At 37.7% G+C, this 12492-nt stretch overlaps 1 non-coding gene across 1 annotated transcript; it reads right to left on the reverse strand.

The window, feature by feature from the left end:
- Positions 1 to 2827: 2827 nt before the first annotated feature.
- On the reverse strand, positions 2828 to 2933 carry LOC149018900 (small nucleolar RNA R71). Its single transcript, XR_016173209.1, has one exon. It is a non-coding gene; the product is annotated as a small nucleolar RNA R71 (small nucleolar RNA).
- Between the last annotated feature and the right edge of the window lie 9559 nt (positions 2934 to 12492).

Genomic DNA, 12492 nt, shown 5'->3' on the forward strand with positions numbered 1-12492 from the left:
GTGGTTGTCCATTCCAGAATCTCTGGATAACATCTATCTTTGTGCAGATTGTCTTAGGGAACCTAAAACATTGCATTTGAAAGAGTGCCATTGAAGTGCAAGCATGCATCAAGACATCTCTTTCTGCATATGATAAATTTGTTGCTTTCCAACATGCAAACTTTTTTTCATTTTATCCGGCATTGCTTGTAAGTTCTTTGCCTTTCCCCATCCAACCAACAATTTTGTTCCCAAGTATGTAGTCTCCCCCTTAATCACTGATACCTTTAGTATCGAGAGTATCAGGTTCCTGGTATCTCTTGGCACATTGCGGCTAAAGAAAATTCCATTTTTCTCGAAATTGATTTCCTGCTTTGTCAAGTCTGAGAATAGTTCAAGTACTGCCTTTAGTGCCAAAACGTCCTCAGTATTAACTCTACAAAAGAGAAAAATATCATCTGCAAAAAAGAGATGAGTGACCTTTGGTGCCTCTAATCCCACTTTGATTCATTTTAATAGGTTGAGGGACCTATACTCACCTAGTAGATGAGCTAGCACCTTCATGATTAAGAGGAAAATGTAAGGATTGAGGGGACACCCTTGTTGTAACCTTCTTGATCCCGAGAACCATAATTAAGTAAGGGGAGCCTTGAATTTTTAACATAAAGTATAGGGGAAGAGATAAGGGCTTTAATGAGCTGGCATTAGTGACCATTGATAACTCTCTGAAATAGAGTTAAGATTTATAACTTTTATACTTGAGATGGCTTGATTTAGGAGTATTTTGTCTTTGTTTTAGTGATAGTATTCATTAGGTGTTGTCTTATTTAGTCTCAACATGTTCCATTTTGTTTAGTTCATTTTTGTCACATTGCATGAATTTCCCTTCTTTTTATGGATGAATTTGACTGTTTCTCTTTCTCTTGAACATGTAGGTGAAGATTCATAATAGAAGAACATGTCCTCTAACTTTGTTGTAGAATTGTTGCTGCATTGCTACAACAACGGAGCAGAATATTCTCAGATCCAATTCAAATGGAATTGACCAAAAAGGGGTAACTTAAGTGGACTAAATTCTTGTAAATACATGATGGTTTTCAGCCCTTGATCTCAGGAGGAAAGTTCTAATCCTATGGCCAGAATCTAACCTAATGATTGAAGACATTTATGGAAGAAAGAGAAGAGAGGCAAGGGAAAAGAGGAGAGATTGGACCAAGGTGTGGAGGAGAGACTCGGCTGAGAGGAAGGAGGTAGAAAACGAATGCTGGAGCTCTTGTGGAAGCAAGGAGCGCGGAGTTGCTGATTTGTGAAGAAGAAAGCTGGAGCTCATGTGGAAGCATTGAAGCCTTAGTTTATTCTTGTTTTTATAACTCTATCTTCTTATTTTCTAGTCTCATGTCAACTATACTTGGTTTTATGCATTTGAATTCTGTTATGGGCTAAATCTTAGCTGTGTTGGGATGATAGTAGTACCTAAACCTGAATTTTGATATGTAACTAATCATGTGTTCTTTAGTTTTATTGCAATCCACTTTATTGTTAATGAATTCAGCATGTTATATTGACTAATTTCAGTTCTTGAATGATCTTTCTTGAATGAATGTTATGATTTCATTAATTGGAAAATTAATGAAGTCTAGGTGTTTGTTGAATTGTGTGAGTTAGCATCATCTTTAATTAGGTTGTGTTAATTAGTAGGTTGGGTAGGAATACCCAATTACCTCACATTACCATTGATTGGATTGGGTTTAAATTGCATTCTTAATTCAATTCTTTATAGGAATATGCTGATGTTGATTTAGGATGCTAGCTTATGTGTATTGGAAAATACCATATTGTCATTCATTCCAAGTTCTTGATTTATCTTGGGGTTGTAGTATTGCTTTAGTATTTGTGTTTTAAAATTCAGGGGAAGGGAAACTTGATTCCTAACACACTTGTCACTCATTAAGTTTCTTCCATTGCTCAAATCTACATTTTAGTTCCTTAGTTTTCTTTACCTGTCATTTGGTTAATTAGTTAGACAAACACCAATCAACCTTGTTAATTTCATTTAAATCAATTTTACTTTTACATTGAAAGTTAAGGATATAATTCTCCGTGGGATTGATACTGTACTTATCATTTATTACTTGATTGCGATACGATACTTGCGAATATCTTGAGATACAAGCAACAAGTTTTTGGCGCCGTTGCCGGGGAATTTTGTCTTTAATAATTAGTGTATAAGTAAGTTTTAGTTATCTACTGAAATTTCTTTACTTTGATATTATTTTCCTTTTATTCTCGTGTGCTTTTACCCTTGTATGAGTCCGCCGCCCGATCCGTAGTTGATACCCTTTGACTTTGAAATCGAAAGGACATTTCGAGCTAGAAGAAGGAAGTAGCGAGGTTTAGTAGCAGGTCCAACGATGGCTGAAGCAATGAGAAATGGGTTGAGTAATATTGAGAATAATATGGCAGCTGAGGGTAATGATAGAGATAGGGCCATTAGAGGATATGTTGTCCCAAGGTTGCATGAGCTGAATCCAAGTATAGTAAGGCCAGAAATTCAAGCATTACATTTTGAACTTAAGCCTGTGATGTTCCAAATGCTTAAGACTATAGGACATTTCAGTGGGATGCCAACAGAAGATCCTCATCTCCATCTTAGACTCTTCATGGAAGTAAGTGATTCTTTCAAGATACCGGAGCAACCGAAGAAGCCTTGAGATTGAAGCTATTCCCTTACTCATTGCGGGATAGAGCAAGAGCATGGTTGAACTCCTTACCTCCACAATCAGTAGCCACATGGAATGATTTAGTAGAGAAGTTCTTGATGAAGTACTTCCCTGCATCAAAGAATGCCAAGTTCAGAAATGATATCACCGGTTTTCAACAGTTGGATGGTGAATCTTTGTATGAGGCATGGGAAAGATTTAAGGAGCTCTTGCGAAATGTCCTCACCATGGTATTCCTCATTGGATTCAAATGGAGACTTTCTACTATGGTTTAAGTCGACAAACTCGATCCATAGTGGATGCATCAGCAAATGGGGCTATATTGGCAAAGTCTTACAATGAAGCTTATGAGATCTTGGAGAGAATGGCCAACAACAACTACCAATGGCCAGCTGAGAGAGGTGCTGCAAATAAGAGAGTGGTAGGGATTTATGAGTTAGATGCGGTGACAACTTTAACTTCACAAGTGTCATCCCTAACTAGTGTGTTAAAATCGAAACTTGCCTACAGCTGACAAACCAACAACATACAGCAATCTCGTGTACATATTGTGGTGGGGAGCATGTCTTTGATAGCTGTCCATCCAACCCGAATTAGCTTACTATGATGGTAATTTCAGCAATGCCAATAACCCATATGCCAACACCTATAATCTTGGTTGGAGGCAGCACCCTAACTACTCTTGGAATGCTCAAGGACGGAATGCAAGCCCATCTTCCATCCCGCCTCGACCTCATCCGCTTCCAAGTGCTCAACAGCAAGTGAACATTCAACCTATGGGACCCTCTTCATCAATAGAGCTTTTATTGAAGGAGTATATGGCAAGGAATGATGCAATGATTCAAAGTCAAGCATCTTCATTGAGAAATTTGGAGAATCAAGTTGGACAGCTGGCTAGTGCTTTAAGTAATCGCTCTCAAGGATCATTGCCATGTGCTACAGAAAATCCTAGATCTCCAGATGCAATAGAAGAGTGCTTTGTTGTGGATGTCCTTGAAGAGCTGGTTTCCGAAGAGTTGGAGGCAGAGTGTATTAAAAACCCACTAGAGCTTTCATTGGCAATAGAAATTGAACAAGTGGATGATGAAGCAAGTAGATATATGGATTTGTTAGAGGCAAGACCAGCTAAGGCATTGAGTGGGAGTAGATTTGAGTCTCTTGTATTATCTGAGCTTGAAACTAAAGCCCCTAAACCATCAATTGAAGAGCCACATATGTTAGAGTTCACACCTCTTTCAAAACACTCTCAATATGCCCATTTGGATGCAGCCAAAACACTCCATGTTTTTGTTTCAGAACTGCTAACAAAGGAGCAGGAAGATATGCTACTTGAAGTGATGAAGAAGTGTAGAAGAGCAATGGGATGGAGTATAGTAGAGATCAACGGGATCAGTCCTTCAGTATTAAAGCTTAAAATTTGGTTGGAGGAATGTTGCAACAGGTACATGAAGCAACAGAGGAGTTTGAGTCCAATTATGGAAGGTGCACAAGAAGAAATCATTAAATGGCCTTGGGAACTAGAGCATGCAGTGGATCAAGCATTATTGGAAGCACCATTGGAGCGGGACAAATCTTCAATCATCTTTCAAGAGGCTTAAAAGAAGGGAGGTCACTTAAATTTCATTATTTTTAGTTTAATTGTGTGCTAGTAGTTCATTAGGTGTTTAATAAAGTCATGGGTAGTTCATAATGTGTGATGAAAAAAAAATACTGACAGATAATTTGCTAACAGGTGTCTTTGATGTGCAGGGAGTGTGGGGAACAAACAGAGAGTGCTTGGGTGTTTTGCCAAACTTATCATTAAATCAAACTGCTGAACAGAGCATGTTTCAATATCCCAACAAATTTCACTATCTTTGTTGTAGCGATGTGGCCACAATGCTACTACAAAGTTTTGATCCTCACACGGGTCTTACATGTTCTCGTTGACACATTACATTCTCTCGTTGAAAATTACATTCGTGTTCATTGTTATAGCAAAGCTGCCGCAACACCACAACAACGATAAAACCACTCACTTGACCCGGTTTAACCTTAAACCCAACCAACCCATCACAATTGCACTTCAAAACTTCTATTAAACCATTCTGAACCAATACCGATTCGAACCGATTCGAACCAATACCCACCCCAACCCATTAACCTTCTCGCTTCAAACCGAAATCCAAAAACACTCAGCTCCCTTCTTTGACCTTCACGGCACCATCTTCTCTTCTCCACCGCAACTCACTCTCCTCTCCTCTTCCATTTTCTCGCTTCTCAAAGACTTTCACACCTCCATTTACCTACATTCACCCACCAAAGCAACCTTCTTCTTCACCGATAGCCCATCTTTCACAAAAACCCTCACTTTTTCCCCCATTCCATCATCAAATCACTTCTCGAGGACTACCGTCACGGTTTCGAGCATGTTTTTGTGGTATTTGACCTTCCATCTTCCCTACACCACATCAGCAAGTGTTCTCCCCATCCTCATCCATATTTGTGAAATTCGATTGGCGTTATTGCGAATGTTCACTTTGGTTTATGGTTTATGTGTTTGCTCTAAATTGTCTTGGTGTCTGTTAGGGTATATGCAAAGTTTTCATTTGTTTTAGGTGCTGTTTTGGAGATACCATCACTGCACACACCAACACAGAATCGGGTCATCATTACCCTATGTCATTCTGTTTTGTTATTTGTTTGTTCTTGCTATTTGTCCGATTAGTTGTAGTTAATTGTTCGTTATTTGTTTGGTTTCTACTTGTATGGTGTGTCGTTTTGTTAGATATGGTCTATTTTAGATATGGTCTGTTTAGTGTTTGTTTGATTAGTTGTTTTACTCAGTTCATTTTATGTTTAGTTTGATAGTGTTTTTGTTTGAATTAATGGTTGTTAGGGGCCAACCTTGTGCATTCCAATTGAAATGCCCCTAAGAAGAAGAGCACAACCGACCCAGTTCTAGTGCTCAATAGGTCCTCTATTTTGCCTCTCCCATAGCCGAGAACCCACATCCATCTCCACCAAGAAATCTTCAAGTGATGATGATGAGGCCTAGCTTGTGGAAGTTATGTTTTCTTTACCGTGTTTCTATACCTACTTTTCTTCTTTCCGTGAGGACACGCCATCTTTAGTTTGGGGGTAAGTTTTGCAATGTCAATAATTGCATATGTTATCTTCATGATATGGATGTCCCAGCAAGTACTTAATTTCTAGTTTTTGGGACGATAGTTTAAAGTGCGCAGTTTAGAGTAGCGTTTGGGTAGATGTTTTGTGTAGTTAATCGCTTTTCATGAAATTTGGATGGTTGTTAAGTAATGTGAATGTGTGCTTTATTCGGTTTGTTGAAAATCTTAGCACAATTTTGCTATAATGATCGATGCGCATTTACTCATGTTTGTGATGCTATATTATTGATGCACCAAGTGATGTTTCAAGCCTAGAGAACCGGGAAAGCGGATCAATGTGAGAGTTTTTAGGATTTTAGAATTGGTTAAATAATCGACATATATTACCAATTGGGTATGAAGAGCCAAATTTCATATTGGTCAACCATAAATTATTCTAATGGATAATAAAATATTATCCCCCAAAAGGATCTACAAAAAACCACGCCAAATTTGATGCAATCAATGATGTTATTGGTAAAAGAGGATATCTCGATCGGGAGAACGGTAATCCAATGACCCAATATGCGACAAGCACATACGCAACCCAAATTGCACCTCCCACGAAAAGGACGGAACACCAATAGGCATAAATGAAAGAAAAGGGGTTAAGTGTTATACTTCACTTTGATGTGGAAACGTAAGAATGATGTCATAATATGCGAGATTATCCATAGATTGCAAAGTTCGAGAGGAAGACAAATGAGGAAGGAAATTAGTAAATAGGTTATTTGAATGATGAGCAAGACACCATCCCATAAAAACAACCAACCCCACATTGTACACGGATATAGAATAGATTCTGCTACACGCCAAAACTAACGGAAAACCTCAAGACTTACACATTAGGGATCCCCATTTGGTTGTTTCCAAGAACTTTGTGCATTGTGAATATTGATTGAGGTTTGACCCTCCCTTCCCAAAAGAATAATGCTCCCGATTTGGGTTCCTAGTAACCAGGAATATGCATGTAACCCATGTGTATTTTTGACGCCAACAGGGCCCGAAATATGAGCATTAAAAAAAAAAAAAAAAAAAAAAAAAAAAAAAAAAAAAAAAAGAAAGAAAGAAAGAAAGAAAGAAAGAAAAAGAGAATAATGTTACTGTTTGGGCAACCTAGTAACCAGGAATATGCATGTAACCCATGTGTATTTTTGATGCAACAAGGCCCGAAATATGAGCATGCAAGAACTCTTGTTTGTGATCTTGTTGAGTAACCGGTATTTCATCACAAATGAGCGATATTCCTAAAAAGGCAAGATGACAACATAAAAAAAATAAAAATAAAAAAAAAAATATCATAAATAATAAGTTTGGGGTCAAATGCTCAAAAGAGTATGAAACAAGTCTGGGGTTGTAAAAAGATATGGATTCTAATTAGTGGAGAGGTAATCATTTGGTCAACATATTAGATCAATGAACTAAACTTGATGACCATGATTCACATACTAGGGTGATCGGGGCAAGATCTTAACTTTCACACACACACTGAGAGCATCCCGATGAGTAAAGTATGACATCTAAGTGTTATTGGCCAGATGTGTTGAATCTGAAAATTTAGAAAAAGATTGAGAGGCAACCGCAACACCATCATGCATGCTTAAGCCAGGTTATTTGCTTTCTTTTGATTTCCCATGCTTTCATTAGTAGTTAGTTGTTGTTTATTTGTCTTATTGCTCGAGGTCAAGCAATGTCTTAAGTTTGGGGTGTGATAACTCTATGAAATAGAGTTAAGATTTATAACTTTTATACTTGAGATGGCTTGATTTAGGAGTATTTGTCTTGTTTTAGTGATAGTATTCATTAGGTGTTGTCTTATTTAGTCTCAACATGTTGCATTTGTTTAGTCATTTTTGTCACATTGCATGAATCCCTTTATGGATGAATTTGATTGTTTCTTTCTGAACATGTAGGTGAAGATTCATAATAGAAGAACATGTCCCTAACTTGTGTAGAATTGTCGCATTGCTACAACAACGGAGCAGAATATTCTCAGATCCAATTCAAATGGAATGACCAAAAAGGGGTAACTTAAGTGGACTAAATTCTTGTAAATACATGATGGGTTTCAGCCTTGATCTCGGAGGAAAGTTCTAATCCTATGGCCAAATCTAACCTAATGATTGAAGACATTTATGGAAGAAAGAGAAGAGAGGCAAGGGAAAAGAGGAGAGATTGGACCAAGGTGTGGAGGAGAGACTCCGAGAGGAAGGAGGTAGAAAAAGAATGAGCTCTTGTGGAAGCAAGGAGGAGTTGCGATTTGAAGAAGAAAGCGGAGCTCATGTGGAAGCATTAAGCCTTAGTTTATCTTGTTTTTATAACTCTATCTCTTATTTTCTAGTCTCATGTCAACTATACTAGGTTTATGCATTTGAATTCGTTATGGGCTAAATCTTAGCGTGTTGGGATGATAGTAGTACCTAAACCGAATTTTGATATGTAACTAATCATGTGTTCTTTAGTTTTATTGCAATCCACTTTATTGTTAATGAATTCAGCATGTTATATTGACTAATTTCAGTTCTTGAATGATCTTTCTTGAATGAATGTTATGATTTCATTAATTGGAAAATTAATGAAGTCTAGGTGTTTGTTGAATTGTGTGAGTTAGCATCATCTTTAATTAGGTTGTGTTAATTAGTAGGTTGGTAGGAATACCCAATACCTCACATTACCATTGATTGGATTGGGTTTAAATTGCATCTTAATTCAACTTCATAGGAATATGCTGATGTTGATTTAGGATGCTAGCATGTGTATTGGAAAATACCATATGCCACATCCAAGTCTTGATTTATCTTGGGGTTGTAGTATTGCTTTAGTATTTGTGTTTTAAAATTAGGGGAAGGGAAACTTGATCTAACACACTTGTCACCATTAAGTTCTCCATGCTCAAATCTACATTTTAGTTCTTAGTTTTTTACTGTATTTGGTTAATTAGTTAGACAAACACCAATCAACCTTGTTAATTTCATTTAAATCAATTTTACTTTTACATTGAAAGTTAAGGATATAATTCTCCGTGGGATCGATACTGTACTTATCATTTATTACTTGATTGCGATACGTATACTTGCATAATATCTTGAGATACAAGCAACAACCATCAAATCCAAGGAATTAAAAGAGTTTGATGATGATTCCTCTGTCTGCCCTATCATAAGCTTTGGACATGTCTAATTTTAGGGCAATAAAACCAGTCTTACTACGAGTCTTCTCCATGTAATGAAAAATTTCATGAACCATAATAATATTATCGGTGATTTGTCTGTTAGCCACAAAGGTCCCTTGATTTGGTGAAATGAAATTGGGGAGAAGAGGTAGCAGTCTTTTGGCTAAAATTTTTGCAATTATTTATAAGAAACATTGCACAAACTAATAGGTTGAATATCAATTATTGATTTCGCCCCTTCCTTTTTAGGGATAAAACACAGGAGGGTGTGGTTTACTCCACCGGGGAGTTGGCCTACCAAGAAAAAAATAGTAACAAATTTGATCACATCCTCATTAACTAAATCCCAAAACCTTTGATAAAAGAAAACATTGAACCCATCAAACCCAGGAGTTTTATTAAGTCCAAGGGAGAAGACAACACTCTTAATTTCCATAGGGTCTAGGACAGTCGACAGTGTGTTAGTCCTCATCTCAAAAGGTGGGAAGAGGCATTCAACAAACTCAGGGTCCAAAGGATTAGAGGCTTGATACAAATGCCTTATATAGTCAGCAAACACCCCTGCTATCTCCCTAGGGTTAGAGAGACAACAACCATTAGCTTCAACGAAGGAGATCCATCTTCAATGGTGATTAATTTTAGTAGAGAGATGGTAGAATCTAGTAATTTTGTCCCCGTCAAAAATATATTTACCTCGAGATTTCTGGAACCAAAACATTTCCTCCACATCAAGTGTCCAAGCCAACAATTTTTTCTATTGATTAATGAGATCCTAATTAGGATAGGGATGTTGCTCCATCAAATCAACTTCGAGGGTAGTTCAGTGGAAAAGATTATCCCCTTTACCAAACACTGAATTGTTCAAATGTTGCAGAAACATAGATATATTGGCCAATTTTTCATTAAGGGGGTGTGCAAGAATTTTCCAATCATGCAGATTGAATATCCATAGAAAAATTGGGGTGAGATATCCAAGCATTTTGAAAGTGAAAGAGTTTATGATTATTGATTGGCATAGCATAAGGTTCAAGTAACATGGGATTGTGATCAGAACTAATAGCAGGCATTTTTGTAGCCTGCGGATTTGGAAAACAACCAATCCAGTTAGGTGAAGAAAAAAATTATATCCAACTTTTCATTGACTAGATTAGGGGGTCTTTGTCTATTTGTCCATGTGTAATAACATCCAAGTGCTGAAACTTCAAAGAGGTTGGCATCATTAATAATAGATTTCAAAGCGGGGAGAGCAGGAGAAGGTTTGAAAACATCTCCAATTTTATCTTTGGTCTCAAAAAGTTCATTAAAGTCCCCCATAATCACAAAAGGTTTAATTAGCGATTGCAGTAAGGAAGCCAAATGTGACAAAAAAAACTTTTAGATCCAAGTAGTTAGGAGGGGCATAAATGAAAACAACAATGTAGGTGCAATAGTTTGATCAACAACTGATCACAAAAGAGGAGGGATCCGAATGAATCAGCGTTGCTTCAAAATCTAAACTGAAAAATACCATAATTCCTCCATGTAAACCTCTAGATCTAGAGCTGGCTTCATGACCCACAAGGGTATACCCACTAAAGAGTTTCCTCTTAGCAGACATAAAGGCTAGATGGTCCTTCACTTTGTTTCACACAGGAAAACAATGTCTGGTTTGTTTCTTAAATGTTTTCACCAAGCATTATTGAGTGAATTTACAATTGATACCCCTAACATTCCAAGCAAGCAGCTTTATAATAAGATTACAAAAATTATAACCTTGACAGCCACAACCAGAGGCAAACTATTCTCTTACACCACCTACTTCCCAAGGACAGGATCGAATTTACAACACAAATATAATTAGAATAAGTCAATACTAGAAAAGAAAAGAAAAGAAAATTAATAGCTTACAAAGAAACCACAACCTACTACACAGTTTCATTCATAGGTCAAGATGTAAATTTAACGAACTAAAGAGCACAATAGGAAGGTTAAGCAGAAAAACGATTTCTGGACTTGGGAGGGATTTTGTTCAACCAACAATGCAAAATAGCAAGTAGGGAAATAAATAACACAATGCATAAATCAAAGAACTTAAGAGTATTTATGGCATGGGAAGACTTGGCGGACGCTAGTCGCTGGTTCCACCACTACGTTCTAGAAGACAACTTGAGAAGTCTATTGAGCTTGAGCCACCTAATTCACTGGTATCACAGTGATTGGATTGAGGAGATGACATGCTTCCATGGACCCCCAAGTGGCCCAAAACAAGGTGCTAGGATCCGATGATTCCCTCAGCGAAGAATCTAGAAAGAGGTTGAAGCGGTCAAGGGGTGGAAGTTGCATGAAGTCAGGTGATGTCTTACGCCTTTATGACAGGTCAAGACGGTAAGTGCGAGTGCCTCTTCTTCCCCACCCTCCATAGCTATCTCATCTTCAGTTTGTGTTTGAGCATCAATAGTCCTCATTTTTTGTTCTTCAATTTTCTCAACCATTTTCTCACCAGGTTTGGGGCAATCACATTTTGAGACTAGCGTGATAGATTGAGTTTTGAGCGAGTGTATTGTAACTCTTTCTAGCTGTTCTAATCGTTCAAGGGCATGTAGCATCTTCTCCATCATTTTTTATTCCCTCCCATTTGTATTATCTCCTACCATTTCTTGTCTCTCTTTCAGTTCTTTCATTTCTTTGAAATCTGCCTTAGTAAAAGCTTATATAGATTCAGTTTGTATACCTATTCCACAAGTTTTGATATGAAGTCATGGTTTAGAGGAAGGCACAATTGTGCCCAAAAGTCCACCCAAATCCATTGTTGCCAGACTTTCAAAAGATTCATTATTCTTCCCCTGCAATTCCAAGTTGTCCATGATACCCCTTGTTTATGCATTTTCCTTAATTTGACCCTTCTTTTTCTCAGTACCACACTAAGTTTGAAACTCCTTTGGATCCGAACACATCCCCAAGGGTTCTTTCATTTTGTTTTCCTTGGTCTTTTCAACTGCACTCCCTGACTGAATTGGAGTAATAAGATCTGCATTAATCCCTTCAACATGAGACTTCCCACCTGCTGCATCATCGTTCTCCCTTTTCATCATTGCTGTGAGAGAAGAAAAACTTTCTGTGATCGTATTATCAAACCTCATGCCCTAAAATCGTGTGGACCGAACATGCAAGGGTAATCACACATCAAGAGAAGAAGAAGACATGATTACGGAGTTCGGCATATGCCTACTCTCCGGGATTCAGGTATGAATCCAATTCACTAAGCCTTTGGGAAGTTACAGATTTAGAAGAAGAAATAAGAGATTACGAATACACCTGATACAAGCAACCATAGGTCTCCAAAGTACCATCGAGTGCTCGCCATACTCCAGCGATCAAAAGCCCTATATCATCTCCTTCAAGAACCAAGGATATTCGAGCTACCAGGCGATCGAACACGACGGCCATGAACGAACCTTCAAGAGAGCTCCAAGAACAGTAGAACAGAGAGAAATCT

Source organism: Hakea prostrata, chromosome 4 (genome assembly GCF_041222555.1).
Source record: "Hakea prostrata isolate BN-2017 chromosome 4, UWA_Hpros_2, whole genome shotgun sequence".
In the NCBI taxonomy this organism is placed as follows: domain Eukaryota; kingdom Viridiplantae; phylum Streptophyta; class Magnoliopsida; order Proteales; family Proteaceae; genus Hakea; species Hakea prostrata.